The 21,603-nt window shown below is 39.3% G+C and overlaps 1 protein-coding gene and 1 pseudogene across 2 annotated transcripts in view; both read right to left on the bottom strand.

Moving 5' to 3' along the window:
• Lrrc8d (leucine rich repeat containing 8 VRAC subunit D) overlaps positions 1–21,603 on the bottom strand; it is a 114,068-nt gene that overhangs the window by 51,891 nt on the left and 40,574 nt on the right. The gene's annotated exons all lie outside the window — the stretch shown is intronic.
• Positions 1–21,603, bottom strand: part of LOC134477062 (small nuclear ribonucleoprotein G-like) — an 83,674-nt pseudogene that overhangs the window by 48,227 nt on the left and 13,844 nt on the right.

The following is a 21,603-nucleotide window of genomic DNA, read 5'->3' as shown; positions in this document are numbered from 1 at the left end:
GCCATTTTAGGTAAGAGCTGTTACACCACAGCTGCTCCTTACACACCATGCCCTACTTTCTTCAGCAGAAGGAAGGAGAAAAAAGATTAACTAAAGTGTGCTCTCAACACTTGGTTTGTTTTCCTACAAGCTTTGTCTACAAAGTATCAGCAATAATAAATAAGTAAACAACAGATCATTAAGTGCCCACCCTCAACAGGGACCCAGTATCTCCCTGAGTAGATGCTGGCAGGAGCTGCTGGGCTTTCAGAAAGCAGCCAGCTCTTCCAAAGTCTCTGTGTCTCCACTGACATTCACAGACTGCTAATGCTGAACAGGATCTGAAGGGTTACTTTACAAAGGAGATAATTAACATCCCAAGAGAGGAACACTCAGAGTTTGGCATTTTCTGTCCAACTGTCAGTAATCCAGTTACATTATTTGTACATGTCAGATGCTGCAGAACACACAAGGGCTGTACCATTATCCCCTTTCCCCTCCCCGCTTTTCCTCTCAGACTCAGCTCTGCTCAAACCCCATGATTAGCCATTTTAACAGTGGCCCCAAAGACCCAGAAATCCAGGGCGATGCCAACTCCTTCAGGGGCTCTCTCTCCACCAGAGGATCTGCTGAGGGTGTCCTCCATTGCCTCCTCTGCTACCATCTCAGCATGACCTAGCACCATCAGAAAAGACCACAGCCTCTTCTCCTTAGGCCCCACTTTTGTTTGTACCTCTCTCCCTTTAAAAACAAAACAAACAAGAAAACCTCTATTTTGATCCTGCAGCCTCTCCAATCTGCCCTCCACGCTGCCATCTAAAACAACTTCTGAAAATACCCTTCCGAAAAGCCCTGTTCCTCTACTGTCCCGCATGGTTGTAATCCCTACACTCTGGGATGCTGAAGCAAGGGGATAACGTGACTGAGCACAGCTGGGCAACTGTGTGACTTGGCAGAACCTATTTCAAAATAAAAAAAGGGCTAGAGCTCAGTGCAAAGACCTTGGGTTCCATCCCCAGTACTACAAACTCCCACTGCCTACTAACTGGCAGCCAAATTCCATTATCTGCCCTGTTCTTTCTCCTCATCATCCCCCATTCTCTACCATCCCCATGTGCATCCTCAGACAGAACCACTGCCATTTCCCAGGCTTTGTAAGTGACTCATGCCACTTCTGGTGCCTGGCATGCCTCCTCTGTGGACTGCCATCCACTTCCCCAGGCCTGGCTCACATGTCACTCTTTGTAAAAAAATCACTCTCTTACAGCAAAATGTTATTTTTGTGTCTTGCAATAACTAATGATTTGCCCACTAACTCACCTGATACTTATTAAGTATCTAGGCACCAGTTCTCTGATGGAGAATCTGAAGATTTGAAACACAAATGATCAAACAGTGAAAAATTTGCATAGCATTATGTGCTTTTTATTTCCTCCCAAGTAGACTGTAAACTTGCTGAGGGCAAGGAATGACACCTCCCTCCACCATCTTTTTAGTGCTTCCCACAGCACTTATTATCTGTGAACTCACAGACCTTTCAGGACATCTCACTTGCAGAATAAACATAAAAGTATTGTAATTAACTTTGGGTAGGTTCACATTAATTTTTTAAAACTTCCAACCTCTAGTCCAGAGCACAGCATAAACTGTTACATAGCAAATCCAATGAATGAATGAATGAATGAAAGCAAAAAGTGAAACTATATGATGGCACAGGTACGCCTGTCTTGTTCACTTGTGTGTCCCAGGGCCCACCCTGGCACACAACAAGGACACAACACACATATTCCAAATAACCATAGTCAAGGTTTCAGAGGAACTTTGCTTTCAATCAGTGTATGGATTCTGGCCCCATGACACATTCCAACAATCCCTGTGGGCAAACTTAGAACAAGAAAGAGGCGCTGGCCTGAGCTCCCTGGACTATCTTTCCACTCTCAGGTGCCAGCTCTCCCAGGTGTACAGCCATGTACTCCCAACCCCTCCCGACACCCTGTTCCAGCACAGCTGGGGCATGATGGACTGCTTCCAGATGAACATCTCAGAGAGAGGCTCACATTACCTGGGCAAACTCCTCCTCTCAGTGAGTGGCTGGGGCACCCTTCATGTGGCCTTGCTACTCTGGGCCACAGAGGGTCACCAGGTCAGTGACCACTTCACTAGCTGTCTATCTGGAGATTAAAAGCAGAAGCCAAAACTAAAGTTTAGTGAAACATTTCAGGCTTAATGGAGTTGAAATCACAAAGAGTTTGTGTCTGATGGCAGGTTGGTGGTCCTGGGGTAGCACACACTGGTTGCTCTTGTAATTTATCACAAACCCTGCTCAGAACCACCCTCCGTGCCTGCGGCTTGGCAACACAACTCAGCACCTGATCTGCTGCCATTCATGTGGCTTCAGATTCTTTCTTGAAGGCTAAGTACAGATGCTGTTTCATGAATACTGATAATTCTTCTTTCCAGATAGGGAAAGAATGTCCTCATGATGGTCTGGGATCTAAGTACAGTTTGCCATTGTACTAGCTGCCTCCTGTCTTCTCTTTACACTTACCTACTATTTCCAACCTTCTCACTCACTCATCCTCCCTCCCTTCCTTCCACTGTGGCTCCCCTTGCCTCTCAATTTTTTTTAAATTGGTAACAGGGATTGAACTCACAAATGCCTGCTTGCAAGGCAGGCGCTTATGCCGCTGAGCTAAATCCCCTGCCACGCCTCTCATTTTTTTAAGTTTGGATCTACTATGTCCCCCAGTGCCTATGTGTTAAAAGTCTGGCAGCCAGTTTGGCCTAAAGAGAAGCCACAAGAAGCTTGAAGCAGGGCCTTGTGAGCGGTCTTAGGTCAGGAGGGAGTGCTTTTAAAAGGATTATGAGATCCTGGCCCCTTTCTCTCTTTTGTTCCCAGATAGGAGGTCAATGGGTCTCCTCCTTTGCCTATGTGCCTGCCCTGATATATTGTGCTTCTAGGAGTCCAAAGTATGGACTGAAACCTTCAAAACTGTGATCCAAGATAAACTTCTCCTCTTGAAAGTTCATTGTGTCTTATCTTCTTAAAGTAATGGAGAGCTGATTAACACTCATCTCTGACAAACTGGAGTTCTCTTCAAATCTCTGCCCGTGGTGCACCTAAACCCAAGCTGCTGAAAAAGTGCTAAATCATGCTAACTGACAAATCCTACCTTAAATTTAATGACCACTAATTTCAGGTGCTTAGTAAGCCTGGTCATCCTAGTATATTTTCTAGCCCACACTCTTTCCTTTCTATATACATCTCCTGTCTCTAGAAAACTCCTCCTCGTCCTCAGCCAAAATAGCTTGTGCTTTTGGTTTCTCTAAGATAAAAATTCAAATAAGGAACAAAATAAAAAATAATAGGGAATACAGATAGAGATCAACAGATAGAAGGCAAGAGGAGGAAGGGAAGAGAAGGAGGATGAAAAAGGAATTATAATGTGTCACGTATATGGATCAAGTCCACACATGGAATGCAGACATTATATACTGCAAACATCTACCGATAAAAAAATAAAACTCCATGCTTTATATTTCCCTAAGAAAACATGAACAAAGAAGAATTTCCATACTCCCACTTCTGCTTTTACCAGCCTTCCTGCAGTCGTATCTACACTCTCTTTCCTGTTTAGGTGAATGAATTAAACGCCTCTATCTAAAGGAACTCCTATCTACACGTGGATCCCAATTTCCACACCGCACACCATTAGTCTCGGCAGCTGCCTCTTTTCTTTTCCAAGTCGGCAATCTTCCCCTCTCTACGAGATGGCTGCTTTCAGCACACTACACTGTCATTTCCCCATCTTCATAAGCCCTTCAAAAGCCCTCCCCTTGCTTCATGACCTCCTCTAGGTTCCATTTTACCCTTCTGTTCCCCTTTAGTGGAAAACTCCTCCGGAGATGTTTATACTCATTCCCATGCTCATGAGAACCCAATCTAATTAGGCTTCCACTCAACCAAAGCATCCCAGTGCAGCTACACATGTTCTTGCAGATCTTCCAACACACCAGCATCCTGCCCAAGAGCCTACACAAGGCCGAGCTGCTTCTGGGCACTCTTCTGCCAGAAGTATCCATGCAGCTCCTGCTATCGCTCTCCACCTTCTCATTCATACATCTGGACTCTCTTTAGTTCCTTTCTGTATTTTTCTCCACGGCATTTATTATTACCCATCTTTCCTCCCCCACTGGCTTCTTTATTAGTTAAGTTTAAAATGTCATAATGCATATAGAAGGCTTTTATTCTGTGACTTACAGATTTTCTTAAGGCCACAGAATATTTCCTGAATTATCCCAAGGCTAACTTTTGAAAACATAATTTGCACTTGGTAGCAGTCTCCTTTCTATAGGGGAGAAGACTGCAGCTACGAAGGCTCTAGCAAGCATCTCAAGTTACTCCAATGAGGTAAACAGGAACTAACACACTTACCCGTACATTTCGATGCGATAGGTTATATATAAAGTTGCCACTTACCAAGTCATAAAAAAGACTGTACTATGTATAAAACATTACTTGATCAGATGCTTGTCCATAAGTAAACAAGGGGTAGTATAATATATTCAACTATGTCGGAATACAGTGATACCATCTTTCTTCATTAATTGTCCAGGGAAAGGATAAACTGGAAGAAGCACAAGTATCATACTTTACACAAACACTTCTATCAAACGGTTTTGCTGCTACATTAGAAGAAAGATCATTTTGGAAACCTCAGCTAAGTAATATGCCAAAGCTTAGGAAGAGATATACGTACCTGATGATCCACATTACAGGTTACAGTATTTAGCATAACAGTAAAGCTCTTTTTCCAATCAAAATAAAACAATATGCACACTACAAAGAATACTATATAGTCAGGTAATGGTGTGATTATATATTAACATGAAAAAAGTAGTGATTTAAATGTGCTTTATATCATGACATTAACCACATTTTTGGAAGTAGAGATCAAGATATTAATAGAGTTGTGCAAAGCTGTTTCTTCATTACTTTGCACAATTTATATTATTTTTATAATTTAAATGCATAGCTAAAATTTCTAATCAAAAATATACACAACTGTAGCACATAGACATTAACAGAAAAAGGCTTAAATTGCACCCTGTTTTATCAACTATTGCTTCTTGAGAGTTGACTCAATGCACTGTTTTAAGTTCCCAATCATTCTCAACTACTCAACTTTATTCTGTATTCTGAGTTAATATTCTGTATTGAGTGGTTATGTTTTAATGTCCAAGTAGTTTAGGGTTCTAAAAAAATATTGTTACTTAAATATATAGAGAATAGATGTTTTAAAATGTTATATTGTATTTCAACAAACTAAACCACATAGAAAATACTTCTGACTACCACTTTTTATGTGAAGAATCCAAAGACTAGCTATTTCCTTCATGTTTACAAGACAAAGGAATAATACACTCATTTCACAAATGGAAAGACAGAAAAATAGCTCACTGCTTTACTGAAGGTCCCACACTCCATCTAGCATTTTATATAAGAAATTGGAATAACTTTAAAACTAACAACAATTCAATCATTTATTCAACATATACTTAGATGTCACAAACTTAAGATACCTCCTGCTATATAGGAAAATATAAATATATAGTTCCAGTTGCCAGGAAACTTATGATCTAGAAGAAGAAATAAGAACAACTGCAAGTAATAACAGGTGACTAAAGTGAGTATGTGTGTCCAGCTGTGTGTGGCACATATCAGTTGTTTAATACATGTTACCCAAATAGCCAACTGGATGAAAAAAATATCAAAGAGATATAAAGAGCAATAAAGGATGGAGAAATTAATTTGGCCTAGGAGAATTAGGGATAAATGGGTTGGAAATGAGAAGAGATAAGCAGATAAAAGTTTTAACATCGAAAATGTTAAAGTGAGAAGGTAAGAACCTAGTTTTCATTATGTGGGAAGTGGAAGACCACTGAAGATCTTTCAACAGGATAATACTATAATATATATAATATCTGACATTCAGGACAGTAAAGAATTCAGGTCGACAGTTCAGAGACTACTATACCAGTTCACACAAGAAGACACAAAGTGGTGAACTCAGAAGGTTGAGTGGGGATAGAAAAGGAAAAAAGAAAAAATACATACATGCATGTATCTACTCAGGTAGGCAAGAGCTGCTGCTCTAAAATACCACTGTCCAATTTAGAGTCAATCAAAACTTACATAAGTCCTTTCAATACACATATAAGGCACCAAGTCCAGAATTTCCACATGGTCAAGTGGCAGTTTTGCTATCTTCTCATATTATAGACACAGACTATGTCTCTACAGGAAATGTTAGATACCTTTCCTCCCACCCTGTTTTAAAATAAAAGTAAAAATAAAACCTAGTTACCTACCTAATATTTTAGTGTTTTTTCTGGCTTGCAATATGGGTTAAATACGAGATTTAACCCATACTGCAATTGAGAATGGGATCTAAAACTGATCACTCCAATGCCAAAGTATTTTACATTCAACACTTTACCAGATGGTCTTAGAAGCTTGGCAGTCAACTGTGGAGGACTACCTGGACGACTGACTCTCCTTGAATAAAGAGCAACCTCCTCTACTTTGGCTAAACCTGGCCCTATCTTCATACAGTGCTCGCGAAGCCAGTTTCTTTTCCTTTCCACTGGCTCTAAGCAGGGTAAATAGGGCTAGCTGAGGTGCTGTTTCCTAGGAAGAATTCAATGACTTCTACTTCACTATTTTTATAATTTGATTTTATGGGTTGGAGTGTGTGTGTGTGCATGTGCTTTGTTTTGTTTTTGTTTTTTGGTACCAGGAATTGAACTCAGGGCCTCACACTTGTCAAGCAGGTGGTGCACCACTGAGCTACATTCCTGGACTCCAAAGTTTTCTTTAAATCACAGTCTCATTTATATTCTGGCTCATGTGCACATGTCTTATTTTTCCAGTTAAAATGTGAAAGCAGCACCTTCTTTATATTTCCCCTCCTTAAGGTTAGTAAAATAATGGGGCATACAAGAAGTCCCAAATAAATAACTGATGAATACAGTCAAGTATATGTTGATCAGTAAATCATTCGTCAATTTTAAAATAAATTTAATGTGATTATATAACACACATCATTAGATAGCTACTAGAACATCACATCTGTTAGAGTAGTCTTTTATAGGCAACTAAGTTAGGTAGAAATATTTTAGGCAATCATACAAGATTAGTCCCTCAAGGGAGCCAGTGCAGAAGATGGGAACACATCACAACCGCAGCTGGAAGTGCATATGTCAAAGGCTGGGACTCAAGATAAACACAGAATGAAAAGGGACATGCCTCCCCAAGGGATAAGCAGTAACTTGAGATTATACTATACTGGTATTCCCTGGTCCAGTAAAGTCCAGATAGACATCAGTCACTCACGTAGATGACCAGAGCATCTGGATCTATCCTTTCCTAAAACTGCCTTTGTTCCTTTCATGTACTCTTGCTTAATAACCTGTTGGATCAATATTAGTAAGTGGCTACACTTATCATCTTACTGGTTCATCACACTTTGACCCATATAATACTAACTTGTGATTTTGTACCCACCTCATGATTTTTCTCCATAAGACATTCTAAGAGCAGTAGCCTCTGTATCTCCTGTCTCCCAGGAGCCATGTTTCAATAAATCTTTCCTACTCTTAACCTCTGTTTCCTCAGAATTCTTTTTATTTTTTATTTTTGAGGACATGGAATTGGTGTATTTGACATCTAGCAGGTTGAGAGTCATATTTCCCCTGTATCAGTCTCATTCCTTTATATAAGTAATATTTCCCTGTATCAGTCTCATTCACTTACATTTCAGGGGGGAAAAAGTGGTTCTTTGTACATACTACTGTAAGTATGAAAACCACAGATTAAATAAGAAAATATTTGCTATTTTTATACTTCTAAATGTATAGTATTACAGCATACCAAGATGATCTTCACAGTTTTCTATGCATTACTATAGGCCAGCTCTAATTCTTAACTAATGTTTCCTTATACTCAACTTAAGTCAGTCTTCTGGTAGCTTCTATTGATTCCTTCTAGCTCTACAATTTATATTAACAAGGTTTACACCCCTAGGAAATCAATAATTAGAACTATAGTCTTCTAAACTTCTCTGTAGTTCAAATGAAAGAAGAAAAAATATAATTTATAGCAAGAGAACTGCTGTTATTGTTTACTGTTGTTCACCTGAAGTGATGCAAATGGGCATCAGTGTGGCTGGTAGATGACTGAACTAGAAAAACAGTGGATAAGGTCAGGCAGGTCAATGCAGGCAGGTGATGCCAAGCTGGGAGATTCGGAAATCCACAAGGAAAAACAGGACCCACAGCCAGACAGCTGGGCTTGAAGGCCGCATTCTTCACCGGGTCACCTCATATTGGAAACTTCTACACTTCCATGTTCTGCCTCCTAAAATGACCCATATTTCACGCTTTTCATTATTGCAAGTCAGAAATCATTTTTTCATTCTTTTCCTTTTAAGCAAAAGGAGCCCATGAAAATTCACAGCACGCACAGTACATCTCAGACACACTGCAGAACAGAAAACAGAAAATAAACAGAACACCCGACTAAAGGATGGGGCCACTTGCACCTTACCCATGAGTGTTGAAATGTAGTCTCACAGATCAAAAAGGCAAACTTGAGAGAGACTGTTGGGCACATATTACCTGCTTGTCACTGTTGTTCCAGCCTTGGAGAACAGATCTAAGGTGTAAAGCACTGTTGTGTTATCGCTACCACAGAAAACCTAAACGTGGATTTTCAAAGGGCTAGGCATTCATGGCTTCTGAGAAGTCTTTAAGTTATACTGCTTGTCCAAGCAAGTAGACAGCACTGAATTATTAGTAGATAATAAATACTAAAGGTGAGGAAGTTAACAACTGCTTGATTAAAAATTGCTTTTCCATTTCTAACACCACTTACACATGACAGTTGTACAACCTACCCCGCAGTGTGCTCCTGCTCACCCTGTTCACGCATCTATAAATGGGAAGACATCAAGCTTACTCATCTCTTGACTTTGACATATCTCAAAATAAAATAGAACATGCGTCCTTTCAAATATTACTAGGATTTCTTTTAACTACAAGGTTCTCATGAAATACCCCTAGTTTATTTTTAAGAGTTTCTTCAGAATAATCTGGTCACCTATCAATGTATAGATAACAGTATAGATGTATAGATAACAGTATAGAAAACAATGTATAGATAACAGTAGCCAGCAGTTAACTAGACAATACCATATCACCTATGTCACATTCAGGACCCAACCTGTAATGAATTCACATGGAAGGATACTAAGCCTAACAGCTTTCCAAATTGGAAATAGACTATACTAGCCAGTGTAATGTGCAATCACCCTGAATTCAGAATCTCCTTTCCTTAACAAAAGACAAAAGGACATGGGGGTAAATATATAAGGACTGCTTTTCTAGACCAGGCCACAAAAAACTTCTAGAGTAAAAAATGCAGCAGACATTTGCAAAGTTTCTACTGTATGCAAGACATATTTTTTTTTAAATTACACATATAAACCTCAAAATAATCTTGGTAGGTATTCTTGTTTTATTGGTAGATATTGTGAAATTGAGGCAGAGAATTTGACACTTGACCAATGTCAAAAGCTATAGAGGCAGAGCTGGATCCTCATACATATAACTCTTAATACCATGGAGGAAAAAACAGCAAAGAAAGAAGAATACCATGAAGGAAAAAAAAAAAAGGATTGTTTTAAATTTCTTCCAGAATATAACCCTTCTTTCTCTTTTCCGAGGGGTCCAATAGAGACCCTTGTCAGTATTCCAACGCTCAACAACCAACCCTAATGTGAAATCTTTGCCCTAAGACCTTCTGTGCTCTAACTCAGAAGCCACTAACTAAACATGGCTCCATAAATTTAATTCTGAAACTTAAACTAATTAAAACTAAAGAAATTAAATTCTCAGTCACACTGCTTAGCATCAATTACTCAACACTCAAACTTCATATGCCAATGGCTGAGGTGCTTAAAGGTCGGACAAAAATAAAGAAAGATGCGTAAATAAGAGGGGATAGAAATCAGAAATAGAGAATGGAAGACTGTGCTTTGAAGAAACACTGCAGCTTCAGGACACAGAATTCTGTTATTCAACCTTTTTTCCCTTCTAGGAAACTCATTGCCTGTTCCCTTCCCCCAAGTCTTAAGGGTCTTAAAGACACAGAAGACTGTAGATTGGGCTCTGGGCCTGTGTTTTTCACCCATGGACCTCTGTTCTCATGGAAGCAGCAATATTAGCGGGCAGCAGATCTCAACATCAAACACATGTCAATGGTTTGCATTCTAACACTGCCCACCAGACAGGTGACCTTAGATCAACCATCTTGAAGACATCTTTGTAAGACCTCCTAACAGTCCCAGTTCCAGTTCATGAGGCACTTCTCTCCTAAAGTCTGCACTCTATTTGAGTGTATACTTTTAAATTTCTGTGTAAAAAAATAAAAAATATATTTCTGCATAAATAAATCCCCTTATGCCTCTTACTAATACAACCTGAAAATTCTTTTCCTCTGACAGGAGTCAGTGAAACTACGACTGAACTCTAATGGGTAGAGTGGCTCTAGGTTCCTTATCTGGGTGGCAACTTGCAATTAATTTAGGTCTTGAAGGCAGAATGGTCTTTGCAGAAATTACTCAACTCACCTATTATAGCATAGGACATCTACAGATGATACATAAAAAAATGAGTGTACAGTATCTTCCCCACGTCCTACTGGCCAAAGTTTACTCACTTATTCTAGATAACTCTGGGGGTTTTCTTTTAATATTGTCTCTCCCATTCTCCTGCAAGCTCTTTCATAACCAACATAGTAAAGAATCGCTGCAGGATTTAGAATCTCTCTCAACTCCATAGAGAGAAATTTGTCCCAAATAACACTTTTCTCATTTCATCTCTCTCCCTTCACAAGGGCAAGAACACATTTCTCTATCCCAGCAGCTCTTAAGAAGCACACAATACAGTTTTGCACTTCTAACTGCAAGACTGATTTAGTAGGTCCGAGGCTGAGCCCAAGCGAGGACCACAGTGGGTTTAATCCTGGTGTTCTGTAGACTGCAGCATGAAAAGCACTGCTTTCCTTTTGACATATTAGGAGAAAGGATGGAGATGTAGGTAGCGAGTCCTCTTTGGGCAGCTGCAATCCCCAAGCCATCACTCAGCCTGAACAGCCTTGGGGAAGCCCAATGTCAGCAGAGCAGATGAGGCTGTAACTGGTGGTTCAGAAGCATCCAGCAGAAGGAGCTTGGATGGAAGGAGATGCAGGGAAGAGCAAGCACTACCTGCCTGTCTTGCAGGCAAAGAAGAAAAGAACTTTAAAAAGGTTTCAGTGGCTGACTTGCTCCATCCCTCCCATGTGGAGTCTGTTGTTCCTGGAATCCGGAGGTAGCACACAGACTCTTAATAGTTTTCTTTTCTTCACATTATATTTTCTTCTTTTACAATGGGGTTCATTCATTGTTAGTTGTATCATGGCCAACTTCCTCAGCATTTTGGTGCCTCAGTTTACTCATAAAATGAAACAGTATAGAAAGCGTTATGAAAAGCAAATGCATTAATATTTGCAAATTACTCTAAACAGAGTAAATGCTCCATGTCCGATCAATAAAAATGTCATTTCAGCATTTAATAACCACTTTTTGTGTTGAAAGATGAAATAAAGAGAACCTCCAAGTAGATGAAAGTTAAAACATTGTAAATAAAAGGCTCTCACCTGTCACCTAACAACCCCCTTCTACATTGCCCTGCTGAATGGCCCTGATTTTCCTTGTTAACATTTATTATTGGAATCTGATTGATATCTAAGAAATGTAAGTTCATCTACTATGTTGCATTTATGCAGAGAGAGATTTCGTTGTATTCACAACAATATTACTAGCTTCTCAAATAGTGCTTGATGTTTACAAAATGATCGCTGCTTATGAAATGAACTACAGAGTAAATAAGTATCTTAACCCATTCCTAGGCAAGGTATTTTGCAAATGCAGGTAGTCAAATACTTTGTAGGCTCTGACTTTTTAATCACAAGCATATTTAAAAACTTGTAATCTGGTAAACTCCTAGTATATTAAAAAAAATCAAAGAGCAGTATCTGCTTTTGAAAAGGGCATTTGAATTTTGAATCAAGTCCAAAAGATTCTTCAAGAGATGGAGAGGGGGGAAGAGGAAGGGAGAAAGAAAGGGAAGAAAAGGGGAAGGAAACAGAATTAGGATATATTATATATGTGTACCAACTCCTCACAGTGAATGTAATCGTTATGTACTGCAAATATATACTAATAAAATTTTTTTTAAAAGTCCAAAAGATTCTAACCAGCTACTTGACCTGTGTAAAACAATGCTGGTTTAAAAGTTTATTTATGTACCTTTCTCATCTTCACAGTGCTCTTGAGGGGCAGGGATAGGATACACATTTCTTCATTAATAATAAGAAAATAGGCAAAGGAGGTTTCTGTGCCCACACAAAACTCCTTAGCCACAAAGCTGGAAATCGGGCCCCTTTCCTCTCTTGCTGGCTCTGCTGGGTGGATGGAGCTGAATGATTCAAAGCGTGTGTATGAGACACTCCCATCGTAGGAACTACTGAAATGCCACTTCTGGCAAGGCCTTAGTAAAACCAGGAATTAACTAGAATTACAAATAAGCACTGCCACTAACCACTTCAGATAGCGTCTCCTACTAACTACTTAATATCTTTAGATTACTGCTCAAAGTTATTATCCTTACTGTTTTCTAGGAACAGCAATTACATGCTTTAAATGCCGCCTTTTGGCTACCAGTCAAATTAAACAACTACTGATTCAGATTATTGTGTACTTTATCACATTAGATGATACCTGAATTCTTTATCAATACATAATGAGTAAAGAGAAGAAGGCTCTGTAGACTAATGGTAACGTGTTGTCTAAACAAGGGTTTTGTTTTTTATTAAGGGAAGAAAGTCACTGAATTAACTGTTAATCTCATTATTCCTAATGAGACTCATCCAAGTATTGCATTTTTCTCAATACATACACAAATAATTTCTAACTTCTAATGAAACAATGAAGGACAATAGATTCTTAAGGAGTCAAATAGTTCTACTCTATCTTGTTACAGATGAAAATCCAAGGCTTAACGAAGTTAAGTGACCTGTTCAAAGCCACATAGCTAGTTTCTGGAACTGCCAGACCTAAAACTCATCTTTTGTCTCCCAATCCCAGGATCTATATTTATAAACTTGAGAATCCATATAAACTAGTACATCTTCATTCTAATTTTTTTCTTTATAGATCTTTTTGTCTTTGTGTAAAAGAAATTTAGTCATTAAACAAAGTACTCACAGACCTTTGGATCATAAGTATACCATAAATATCTCAGTGAAGTAAAACACATCTGGCTATGACTTATGTCCATAAGAAGCAGAATGCTTAGCACTTAAGACTATCCCATTTGAGATTTTTTGTTTCCATAGTGATAAATAACATTTACTACTACATGTGGTCTGGCTTACATCTGTGAACAAGCATTTCCTGATGAATGGTAACTCCCACAAGATATAATTTCCTAAATATCTTAGACAGCTGATGAAGAAAAAAACATTCCCCACAAAAAAGATTAATAACCGATTACATCATTTAGTATTGAAAGGCACAGTACATCTGCTATGACATAGCCAATGCTCTGTCTTTAAAAATTCACTTTAAGAATATATGGGGAAAATGTTTGAGCTTTATTAGCAAACATCAAACAGGATTATAAAATTTAGGATTGTGGGAATAATGCCATAAACTGGATTCAAAGGCTTAAATTACAAGAACCTTCAATCCTATGTGACATATGTGTATTTCATATTTTAGTTCTTTAGCTGGTAAGTTTAACTTACATAGCTAGCATAGCTAAGTGCCTCTTCTGTTTCTGTAGCATACCTGGAATATATGAATACTGTTGGTCCACTATAGTCTTAACCATGGAGCCATGTACAAAGAGCAAGCCAATGAGAAGAATCCAAGAGCTTGGGAACCCAGCTAGTCCTTCCTGCTGGCTTTTGTATTTAGCAGTTGGGGTTCCTATAAGAACTAAGTTCACCAAAATGTTCAAGGTAGTTGGTGATTAAAAACATAGGAAACTATGAAGGCTGAATCTGCTGATTACATACACAACATTTCTTCTCCCAGCATTCCCTTCCCAGAGAGATTTAAAGAACTTGATTCTGCTCTCCCTCCTATTTTGCACCTCTGTGGGCAGCTCTGAGGGTACTGTTAATTTAGATGGGGAGAGGGTCAAACTTTTTCAAAGAGGACAGGTTGAATTGAGTCTCTTGATGTCCCTTGGATCTCTACGATCTCTCCCCTGTATAATTGCAGAATCCTGTACGTACTGTTTCTAAGAACATTTCAACAAAATTGCCGTGTGAGAACAAGACAACTGTTCACAGTCTGGACAAAACAACTAAATTTTTTTTAAAAGGTCTAGAGTCTAAAACCAATCTTTATTAAAAACCAATCTTTATTCATTTGGGTCACAGAAGTCTCACTTAATATCCCCAATATTTTAGTCCAATCCAACTTTATACCAATCTGTTCCAAAACCTGTGAAAATTAAGTAAAATGTTTAAAGTTAAATCCTTAAAATATGAATACATGCTAGGCATAACCATGCACTGCAAAGCACTTACTGTTTACCTGGCATGGTACAAAATGCACAATGGGCAGACCCTCTGATTATGCAGTTCACAAAACAGGGAAGGAACACTGCTTGGGAGAGAAAACAGTAACACAATCTCTTGCAGAATTTGGAATTTATAAATTTCACTTTGGGGAAAAGGGGTTGCATTACGTAAGCAGATGGAACTCAGGCAAGTTAAATGGCTAAATACAGATTCTTTGCCATGTATGGTGGTGCATGCCTATAATCCCAGCACTTGGGAGGTGGAAGCAGTAGGCTCACCTGGAGTTCAAGGCCAGCCTGAAACTATACAAAAACATCCTGTATCAAAAAAAAAAAAGAATATTCTTGGGAACATGGATTAGGGAAACCAAAGCTAGTGAAAGCAGAACCCATTACTAACTTACTTGGTACTGGGTTGGTTCCTGTCTTATCTCCCCTGTAACAGCAAAGCAAAATTCTACTCACTACCATCTCAGGACTTGGATGGAAAGTAAAGAATGCATACAGTTACCGTCTCTTAAACTCATCTTTGAGGGCTAGCTTTATACCTTAAAAAACGTCTTATTGACATGGACCACTTATGCCTATTTTTAACATTTAACTTAATTTTTGGCACAGTACTGGGGATTAAACCCAGGACTTTAGCCTTGAGTTACATCCTCCGCTTCCTTCCTTGTTTTTTTATTGTGAGACAAGGTCTCACTGAATTTTTCAGGCTGGGCTCAAACTGGATACTCCTCCAGCCTGAGTCTCCCAAAGTGCTGGAAGGTGGAAACCTGTGTGCCACAACACGCAGTTTAACTCTTGAGATGACAGGTAAGCTACCTATGTTCCCATAAGTAGTGCAAAGAAATGAGTGTTAATGCAGAAAAAAGGAACTCCACTGCAACTGGATACCTAAGCAAATTAATATAAATGTGAACATAAATCATAAAGTTTGCATTCTGTTCAAATATATTTTAATTCTAAGAGTAAATTCTTGTAAGGGGGTTATGACGATACCTGTTTAATGCTAGAATCCCCGAATGCTGTTTAATGCTAAGAAGAAAAGTATTTCTGTGTTTTCAGTTAATCATTAATGAACCTCCAAATACCAACTCAACCTCAGGTAATCATCTACTCACTTTCTTTAACAAAGCACAAAAGACAAAACTGTGTTATGTTGTTATCCCATGAGACTGACATTTAACCCTAGATAGACATAAGATAATTTGGCTATGTAAACATAAGACAGCTGCAAGAAAAGACCAAAGATAGTCATCATATTAAGTGCTTGGAGTCTGTACCTCCTAGCAATGACAAATGAACTTTTCTTCACCAGCATTTTACTGTAAACAACTTACATAACTTTGAAGTCTTAGACACATGAATGAAACAACACAGGAAAGTAACTTTATCTTTATCGTCTATCACTTCAGTGCTATACTATTAATCAAGTATCTCATCCCAGAAACAGATTTTGAAGTAGAATTAAAGATGAATTTTATATCTACGCTGATGGTATGCAGTGCTTCCAAGAATAAACAAAATGCCCAGAAGACTCAAAAATTACCAAACTGAACAAAGGTTCATAAACAATTAGGAGGAGTATACTGGGTCCTACGGCGCCTGCTTTCCTTTCACTAAAGCTCAGTCCTGAGGAATCTGATAGCCACGACTAGGACTGGACAGCTGTGACAGCACCTACTCAGTCAGGATCATTCCCTTTGGGAAGGGGCAGGGGATGCAAAATGACCTCAATGACAAAGCCACTCCTGAGTGTCCCTTCTAAATGCACCCACTGAGGAGAAAACATTTTAAAAAGTGCTGGAAGTATTTATCTTTTAACTAAGCTCTTTTCTTTCCCTTAGAAAACTGCCTGAGGCCAACAGATGCTTTAGGATTTACAAGTTTTCTAGTGAAACTAAACTGGAGGAAAACACAAGTTAGTTTATGTTATCTTCTGATTCAGTAGGCAAAATACTCAAGGTTGAGACAACCACAATGGTTCTCAGACCATGAGACAGAGCCCTGAACCTCACTCTACCACTGGCATTTATGCACCTCTCCCCATCCCTTCTCTGCCCTTCAGTTCCACAAGAAAGTGGAACAGCACCTCGCTGCCTCCCAATCCACAATCCCTGAAGCCATCTTTAAGTTCTCTATCTGGCAAACAGGCTATCATGTCCTAACGGTTTCCTCCTGGAAATCATTGACAACAACCCTCTCCTGCCCACTGTTTCAATCTAGGCTTCAATTCAAACAGACCACCCCCCCCCCCGCCACACACGCGCGCACACACACACACACACACACACACACACACACACTCCTATCCATCCTACATTTTGCCATCAGTATTTTTTAGAGAAAAGGAAAATCTAATCATGACTCTCCTCCGGCTGAAATCCTCTGCTGGGTCTAGGAGTAAGTCCAGCTTTCCAGAGTGTGCAGAGGACTGCAATCACTGCTTCAGGTAGAAGTGTGACCGCACGCTTGGGAGGTTTCTCCCACACTCAGCTGCACCTGCAGTGAGTACGCAAAAGAACTCAGCACGGTTACGTTACTCAGTTTCCACTCTCCATCTTCCCACCTCCCACTGTACAGGCTAAGAGAGGTAAAGATTTTTTTTTTTGTACTGAGTGTGGTGGTTGAATGCATTCCTGGAAGCCTAAAATCCTCTTGTGCGATAAGAGGCAAATCATGCTGAGCCTCAGTTTCCTTCTTAGCTATACAGTAGTAAGAATAGAATCAACCTGAGCTGATGTCAATTAAATGACAAAATGTATACTGCTTAGCCCAAGGTCTATTCAGCAATGAACTCTGTTTTACCCCAAGAACTGACCTGTCTTACTTGAGGAGGAATAAGGTATGATATATATTTATAAAAACAATTTTCACTGGACTTACTATATATTTCATAGATGTGTGGTGGCAGTCATGAAAGTGAAGAGAGTAGGCAGATTGTTTTAAGGAAATTTTAAAAAAACATAAGGGGACCTGGTAGTTTTTAAAAACAGCCCAAGACTGCTTTATTTGGAAACCCTTTTTTACTCAATGTTAAGACCCACTGGAATACTAAGTTCTACTCTGATACTGTATTTCACAACTCTAAACTCTTGATGTGTTGCTTATACTCAAGATTATATCTCTGTCAACACCAAGAATAAATACTTGGCACCACAGACACCAAATGAAGTTCTGGGAATATAAAGATGGCCTTTTTATCTTCCTATCATTTGAAGGTCATTGCATGGCTTGGGTATGCTAATTTAGCAGGCTGAAAGGGAATCTCTTGTACTGGGTCCCATTTTCTACCTTCTTTCCCTTTATTTCTCATAGACAAGGACTCCATTTACTCAGTCCCATTCTATGTTTCTGAATTATCTATTTACACAATAAGTATTCTGCATTATTATTGTCAAAGTTGAAAACTCTTGCATACTAAGAACATATTTAGACTCAAGGCAACAAGCATATCTTTTTCTTTTGGGCAGGGTTGGGGTTTGGGGATCATAACAAAAAACCCATTATCAGCCAGGCGGGGTACCACAGGCCTGCTGTCCCATATACTTGGGGGGCTGGCACAGGAGGATTACAACGTAGGCCCAGCCTGAGCCATTAAGAAAGATACTGCCTTGCTGGGTGTGGTGGCACACAACTATAATCCCAGCATTTGGGAGGTTGAGGCACCAGGGTCAACTTGAATTCAAGGATAGCCTCAATGTTACTATGTTCAAGGACGGCTCTAACTACATAGCGAGACCCTGTCTCATAAATAAATAAATAAATACATATGAAACAAAACAGATTCTACCTCAAAATTTAAAAAGTTAAAGGCTAAGAAGTAGCTCAGTGGCAATTTGCCCAGCATGTGTGAGCTCCTGGTGGTACGTCAATTTAAAAAGGAGGTATTTTGGCCAAAGAATGTTCATCATATTAATATTCATTTAAATTTTAATGGTTTTATAGTATTATTTACATTCGTTTGTGATTTTTGGAATGTTTTAATAACTGCATAAGAGCCATGAAAGAGCCATGAGCATGGCTCTTTCTCTATCTCATGTTTGTACATATTTGACACAACTAAGTGAAACTGATTTCTGTTAACAAAATGAGTTTTGCCCAAAACTCTTAAAAGAAAGAAATTCATTCATGGGTTATTTGATAAGCACTACTATAAGCAAATAATATGAGAATAAGTTAGATTACGTTAATTTATTTTAAAAAAAATTTGTGTTTCTACTGTGTGTGGGCTCCAGGAAACAATGTGGAAGACAAATATAAGTTTGTATAGGGCTTGGAAACTAAAAAGATAGTAAATGTAACATGTGTGTCATGTTGGACAAGGCCCTGTGGAAAGAGCAGAGGGAGCTGATCTGGCCTAGGTTAAAGAAGTCTACTTGGAGGATATAACATTCAAATTAAGAAGAGAGGAAGGAAAGAAGTTTGCCAGATAAAAGTGCAATGCCAGAGGGGGAGAGAGTGCTAGGCATGAGACAACCCCAATCAAGACTGTGGTCACAAAGCCTTGCAGATCAGAGGAACAGAAAGGTTCTGTGGGGCCTTACAGGAGTCTGTGAGGGGAAGTGGGGGGGCGGTGGTGACTGGTCCAACAGCAGCTCTAGACCAGGACCTCCTCAGGCAAGGTCTTGAAGTTTTCTTAAGAGATAAAGCCTGTAACATTTTACTAAGGAGTTCTGGGGAGGAGAAGTCCCTGGGGGGGGGGGGTGGTTAAGCACCTCACTTACACACTGCATTGTCGGTCTGTAACAATGTGTAGGGAACAGGCAGATTCAGAGGCACAAAGGCAGCTGCCAACAATGTAGGCCATGGCTGCAGTCAGCTCACCAGTGAGAAGCAAAGAATACCAGATAAAATTTAAGAATTGAAAAGGCTTAACAGTTCTTTGCAGGTGGGGCTAACTAAAAAGGATATTTTATGGAAACTGTTCAAGTGGTGTCTTTCACAAGGCAGAAGAACTACAAATCCTTGTAAATTGAAGACCACCTGTATTCAAAGACCAACTGTTTGGAAAAGTGTTTTTGTTTTCCTTGTCACTTCATATGTCTGCATCCATTATGAAGTTTTTTTAAAAAACAAAAATATTACTGACTTGCATAAGCAGTCACACCCAGAGGCGGCAATATTCAAAACAAGTCTGTTTTTTCTGGAAAGTTTTGGTTCAAAGACAAAAAACACAAAACACACAAATCTTTTGATCCTCACCACTGACACAATGCTTCAATGCAAATGCAAGCACTACTTAAGACCTTTCTTTGATGGGACAATGGCAAGAGCTCAGGGCACAGCAAGCATTTAAATTTAAGAGGCTTGGCCCCTGCAATTTATGCCATAGGAACAGGGATTTAAATATCAAAAGAACTAGGAACTCAAGTCCAAGTGACTGATGCACCTGGCAAATTTAACCCAGCATAAAACCTCTCCATGCAAATTCATAATTTTCTAAGGACAAACAACTCTGGGAAATTTTTCCCATGACCCACCTCCCCATGAACATTTTTAATGTTTCAAAAATGCTTAAAAACCGAAACAAAGCAATTTTAAAATCTCAAAGGGTCAGAGCAACTGGAATTGGTTTAAGAATGCATTATACATGAAAGACACCACAGTTTTCTTTATAAACAGGGAATCTTCTTCACACCAAAGCACAAGAAAACAAAGGAAGAGCTAAACCAACACAGACCACAGAATACATCACATGAAAGGAAATTCATGTCTGGTCTATCCTGCAACAGAAAAACAGCCCAAATAAACAGACTGAGTTTTCATAGGCTCCCTAAATGCAAGGGAAAAAAGCACTCTCACTTTTAAAGTAAAAGGAAGGAAATGTTTATTAATAATTCAGGTTATGAGGATTAGTAAGAAGGCAAACAGAAGCAAATGGTCTTTAGCCATCTTCTCCTGCCTCAGTTTCCACACAGCCCAGGCTACTGCCCAGCAGGGCACCACCCGCCTACATTCTAGGTCTGCTTCTGCATCTGCCACTGCCTCTTCCTCCAGAGGCCACAGCCAGGAAGACAGTTTACAGCGGCTCTCAGTTTATTTTATTTAATCGATACTTGTGTTGCACTTACTATGTAAAGTTCTAAATGCTTCCCATATAAGAGGCCACCAAATCCTCATAACAACCATATGAAGCAGGCACTATTATTACTCTTGCACACACAGGGAACTGAAGCTCAGGAAGGCTGTGTCACGTGCCCAAAGTCAAACACCTGCTGACAGCTGAGACCTGAATCTATTCTTAACCAGGTGACTATAGAGCCACAAGTTATTTTGATTGTCTTCCTTGTTTCTTTTATTTCCATATTCTCTTTAAATGAGGATATATTAGGTTTGTATTTACAGAAAACTACAGCAACTCGTTTTTATCTTGAAACAGCAAACCTAACAATAAATAGAAACAAAAGCCTCAAATATCTCATCCATGAACTCATAGGGGAAAAAACACCTCCCTCCTCCGCTGAATGCCAAAGGACTAAACCAGATGATCACTGGTTCCTCTGTCACACACCTGGTTTCCCCATGATCTAGCCAGTAAGGGAGCAGGGAACAGACACAGGCAGTCATTACAGCATGTGCTCTGGAAAACGCATCTTGAGATCTATGGTTTCATTTTAAAAGCTCTATCACCCAGAATAAACTGCTTCAATTTTGCAAGCTTCAGTTTTCTTCCCTGACAAATGGGTACAGTTAGACTGGTCTCCTAGACCACATACACATAAAGCACTAAAAAACACAAAGTAACGGAGCTGGGGCACTAGTTCAGTGGCACACTGCCTGTCTGGCAAGTGCAAGGTCATGAGTTCGATTCCTTGTACCAAGAAAAAAAAGAGTAAGAGGTTAAAGAAAAGATAATCTTGAGAAACAGCCCATATTTGCTGCTTTAGATTGTTTCTGAAGTAGAGTAAGCTATAACCCAAAACT

This window comes from Cavia porcellus, unplaced genomic scaffold, assembly GCF_034190915.1.
Source record: "Cavia porcellus strain 051 isolate PalLab524CR breed Dunkin Hartley unplaced genomic scaffold, mCavPor4.1 scaffold_1, whole genome shotgun sequence".
Taxonomy (NCBI): domain Eukaryota; kingdom Metazoa; phylum Chordata; class Mammalia; order Rodentia; family Caviidae; genus Cavia; species Cavia porcellus.
Note: the sequence above shows the minus strand (reverse complement) of the source record. Positions and strands in the feature narration are given on the sequence as shown.